General features: G+C 52.2%; 1 non-coding gene across 1 annotated transcript in view; it reads left to right on the top strand.

The window, feature by feature from the left end:
- The first annotated feature begins 4,463 nt into the window (after positions 1–4,463).
- The window catches only part of LOC126430215 (small subunit ribosomal RNA), a 1,910-nt gene continuing 1,373 nt past the window's right edge, over positions 4,464–5,000 (top strand). Inside the window, exon 1 of the ribosomal RNA XR_007577069.1 lies at positions 4,464–5,000. This exon is cut by the window's right edge and continues 1,373 nt beyond it. This is a non-coding gene — a ribosomal RNA (small subunit ribosomal RNA).

The following is a 5,000-nucleotide window of genomic DNA, read 5'->3' as shown; positions in this document are numbered from 1 at the left end:
GGAATGATAATGATATAATGGACAGAAGCATAAGCGAGACCGCCCTAGGCTTGGCGATATCTTCGGTCCGCCTGGGGTCTGGCCGCGAACTTGGTGTTTATCGGTAAGAGGTTCCGCTAGAAGCAATTTCCAACTGATTCATAAACAAGAACCGTCTTGTGTCGGTGGAAGCTGCCTCTTCCGATAAGAACAGGAAAAGAGAGTAGAGCACAATAGACTGGTAAATGTGTACAAAGTAATCCTGTAGATAGATGTATATGTGTATTGTTATATCTAAATGGGTGGTGGAGGGACGAAATGTTCTCTTACAGAGTGGTTTCGTTAGTTAGTAGCGGCCCGCCTCCCCGTGGCTAGGGACGGGCAACTCTCCGGGATTAGCCCGGAGAGGCTAAGAAGGCCGAATATTTTGTATTATTGTGAGCAGAAGGCTCTTTTATGTTTTGTAGTTGTTTTGATATTAAAATTGTAACCACTTGTAGTTATGTAGTATTGTTTAGTTACTTTAACGCCCACGCAAAATTGTAAGTTAGTGGGTAATGTATGTACAATAAACATTGAAAAAAAAAAAAAAAAAAAAAAAAAAAAAAAAAAAAAAAAAAAAAAAAAAAAAAAAAACATTGTCCCTATACATGAGCTGCGAGCTGTACCAGTTACGAGCTAGAGACGCGATCGCGTTGCTCTCTGTACGAATGCCGATGCTGAGCGGTCAGCTAGGAGGCGCTCCATCCATGTCGGTACCGGTGGGCGTTGCACTCGCAGTCGCAAAAACGTACGGCAAGTATATTACTCGGAAGAGTTTATGACAGTCCAAGCCCCCCTGCGTGGGGAGCGTCTTTCTAGGCCATGACCCACCGGAAGGGCGCAGCGTCCCCCACCCCAGACATGTGACGTCACACTATCGGTATTGACGACTCGACTCATTGCTTATAATCATTTGCCATACACCGGTGGAAGCTGCCGAGACGAGTAGCTACATAGCGCGCTCGCCGTGTCACTAATGTACAGAGATACAACAGTTTCGACTGGAACCGGATTAAACGTATACACGGCGCTGATTAGTAATACATAGACCCATCAGAATACAGATAATATATACAACTGTCCGTATACATGCTGAAAGACTCTGCTCACAATCACAACCACACGGCAGCCACACACTCTTATCACGCACTACTCTCCGCCTGTAACACGCACACAGACAATATGTAAGCACCAGCATGGAACAACACCCAGTGCATCCTCTCCGCCACATGAGACAATCCACACTGTCATAACCAGACTGGGAGGTCCACTCAGAAAACGGAATATCCCACCCCCCCGACAACCACCATTGCTCAGCTAAGCCACCAACACCCACACATGTCCTACACAGGGGTGCACCCAACATCACAATACTGCCTCCTCTCACAGCACACAAACAATGGCAGGAATGAAAGACACAGGTCTGCCACAAGCATGGAATCGGAGCGCCGCCTGTCATGAGCCAAAGGTGCATCCTGACGTGGCAAATCAGATGATGCCGCAGGCATCCACTTACTATAATCACAATCAACAAACCGACCGGCCGCCCCCCCCCCCCCCCCCATTACACCTTTCCATACAACAATGTGTACCTTAACCTAAACTATACTGTACCTTAACCTAAACTATACTGTACCTTAACCTAAACTATACTGTACCTTAACCTAAACTATACTGTACCTTAACCTAAACTATACTGTACCTTAACCTAAACTATACTGTACCTTAACCTAAACTATACTGTACCTTAACCTAACCTATACGGTACCTCAACCTAACCTATATTGTGCCTCAACCTAACCTATGTTGCGCCTTAACCTAACCTATGTTGCGCCTTAACCTAACCTATGTTGCGCCTTAACCTAACCTATGTTGCGCCTTAACCTAACCTATGTTGCGCCTTAACCTAACCTATGTTGCGCCTTAACCTAACCTATGTTGCGCCTTAACCTAACCTATGTTGCGCCTTAACCTAACCTATGTTGCGCCTTAACCTAACCTATGTTGCGCCTTAACCTAACCTATGTTGCGCCTTAACCTAACCTATGTTGCGCCTTAACCTAACCTATGTTGCGCCTTAACCTAACCTATGTTGCGCCTTAACCTAACCTATGTTGCGCCTTAACCTAACCTATGTTGCGCCTTAACCTAACCTATGTTGCGCCTTAACCTAACCTATGTTGCGCCTTAACCTAACCTATGTTGCGCCTTAACCCAACCTATGTTTGCGCCTTAACCCAACCTATGTTGCGCCTTAACCCAACCTATGTTGCGCCTTAACCCAACCTATGTTGCGCCTTAACCCAACCTATGTTGCGCCTTAACCCAACCTATGTTGGGCCTTAACCCAACACACGTTGGGCCTTAACCCAACACACGTTGGGCCTTAACCCAACACACGTTGGGCCTTGGGCCTTAACCCAACACACGTTGGGCCTTAACCCAACACACGTTGGGCCTTAACCCAACACACGTTGGGCCTTAACCCAACACACGTTGGGCCTTAACCCAACACACGTTGGGCCTTAACCCAACACACGTTGGGCCTTAACCCAACACACGTTGGGCCTTAACCCAACACACGTTGGGCCTTAACCCAACACACGTTGGGCCTTAACCCAACACACGTTGGGCCTTAACCCAACACACGTTGGGCCTTAACCCAACACACGTTGGGCCTTAACCCAACACACGTTGGGCCTTAACCCAACACACGTTGGGCCTTAACCTGCTCTGTAATTGTCATACGACGCGTTAAATTAGTGTAGTGTTGCCTAACTGCAACCCCCGCAATATAGTTTGCTACTCGCACTGCCCGGTCCCCAGTGTATCGCTTCATGTTAAACACCTTGCAGCTATACACTGTAATGTGGATGGCAGCAGGACGTACATGCTCAATGCCCTTTGCAGTTGTTCATTGGCATTTGCAGTTGTTCATTGGCATTCGCATGGCGAAGCACTTAGCCTACGCTGTGGTACGGCCTGTGTCAACTGTCCGCTGATGTTGTACGTCCAAATCACACACTGTACTGCACATTGGTCCTCATGTACTGAATGATACATCGTGGTACATGTGACCGTACAACGACTGCGCCAACAACGGCGAACCATGCGGTCCAAATGTTGTGCACTCAGCTACGTGTCGTCTCCCTATAAGAGCTGGATTGCAGTGTGGTATGCCCTGGATGGCGATCAGCATGAGCCGTCTGTTGATGTAGTGGCGCGTGTTGTCAGACGTAGTCGTCTCTTCTCACACACCGTGATAGCATGGTGCACTGCGTTCCACATCTGCGACATGCGACAGAGGCCGGTTGACAGTCGTTCGCGCAATGGACATCGCATACGTACGGGGGCCACCTTCCACGTGTTCGCGAAGCGTGCACATGTTGTTGCGTGTATGTGGGCAGACATAGTGTGTCGTGACACCTGACACAGGCATGCAACAATCGTTGAATTTGCAAATGGCGATGGACGCCTACGTTTGCTGGTGACGTTACGCAAATGAACAACTGGTAAACCGTTGTGGTGCGGTTGTTCTCGCTAGAGGTGAATCAGTGATGGCGACGATCGGTTGAGCTACCAACCGGTTGTTCCAGCGATACCCACCATGCCCACGAACGTGAATGGCATCTGGGTGTGAAGCGATACGCGGCGGTGGCTGGGTGGGACCGTCCCCGGCCGGTGAGGGGGGGCCTCCCGGCGTGCTGGCCGCGCGGTGCGTGGGCGCACGCGCTACAGCCGGCTGGTGGGGGCGGCCAGTGGCAGGCGCGCCGGCCGACGGAGGCGGCAGGCGGCGCAGCTGCGCGCCGGCGCACCCTGCACGCGGCGCCGTGCGGCCAAAGTAGGTCCTCGCGGGCCCGGTGCGAAGCGCGGTGGACATCTGCAGTGTGCTGGTCCGATTGAGGACTGTGTGCGCTGAGGATGCGCCGCCGCCCGGCGCTCGGCGCCGCGACGCCGTCTGCTGCTCGGTCGCCTCTGCGGTTCTCGCAGGTGGTTTGTATCGCAGCTGTGCGGACGTGTTGGCGCGTGCGCTGTGCTGGGAGAGTTCGCTTCGGCACCCAAGTGGGGCTTTTGTCCTTCTGTGGCGCTGGCGTTGGAGCTGCCGGTCACCGTAGGTGGCGCGTGTTGTCTCCCGCCGGCAATGCCACGACAGCACGCTCCCGGGCCTCTGTCGGCAGCGGCAAGCTCAGTTGGGAGCACGGGTGGTCGCACCTAAAGCGTCTACTCGCCAAACCCCGGGCGATTGCGCCTCTCTCGAACCCGACCAAGTACTTAGGACGGCGCTGCGCGCCGCCGGGACCTGAGAGGGTTTCGAGGTGTATGGTGCAGGGGAGCTCAGCCTCCTCCTGTTTGCAGAATAATTGAGCGGACGCTTGCGTGTTCGCGCGGGCCCCCGGGACACACTCCCGGGCGGCCGGCTGCTCAGCTCTAGTTGACGCAGCTCCCTGGTTGATCCTGCCAGTAGTCATATGCTTGTCTCAAAGATTAAGCCATGCATGTCTCAGTACAAGCCGCATTAAGGTGAAACCGCGAATGGCTCATTAAATCAGTTATGGTTCCTTAGATCGTACCCACGTTACTTGGATAACTGTGGTAATTCTAGAGCTAATACATGCAAACAGAGTCCCGACCAGAGATGGAAGGGACGCTTTTATTAGATCAAAACCAATCGGTCGGCTCGTCCGGTCCGTTTGCCTTGGTGACTCTGAATAACTTTGGGCTGATCGCACGGTCCTCGTACCGGCGACGCATCTTTCAAATGTCTGCCTTATCAACTGTCGATGGTAGGTTCTGCGCCTACCATGGTTGTAACGGGTAACGGGGAATCAGGGTTCGATTCCGGAGAGGGAGCCTGAGAAACGGCTACCACATCCAAGGAAGGCAGCAGGCGCGCAAATTACCCACTCCCGGCACGGGGAGGTAGTGACGAAAAATAACGATACGGGACTCATCCGAGGCCCCGTAATCGGAATGAGTAC

The sequence above is a fragment of the Schistocerca serialis genome, unplaced genomic scaffold (assembly GCF_023864345.2).
Source record: "Schistocerca serialis cubense isolate TAMUIC-IGC-003099 unplaced genomic scaffold, iqSchSeri2.2 HiC_scaffold_1038, whole genome shotgun sequence".
In the NCBI taxonomy this organism is placed as follows: domain Eukaryota; kingdom Metazoa; phylum Arthropoda; class Insecta; order Orthoptera; family Acrididae; genus Schistocerca; species Schistocerca serialis.
The sequence above is the reverse complement of the archived record's forward strand: the minus strand, read 5'-3'. Positions and strand labels throughout refer to the sequence as shown.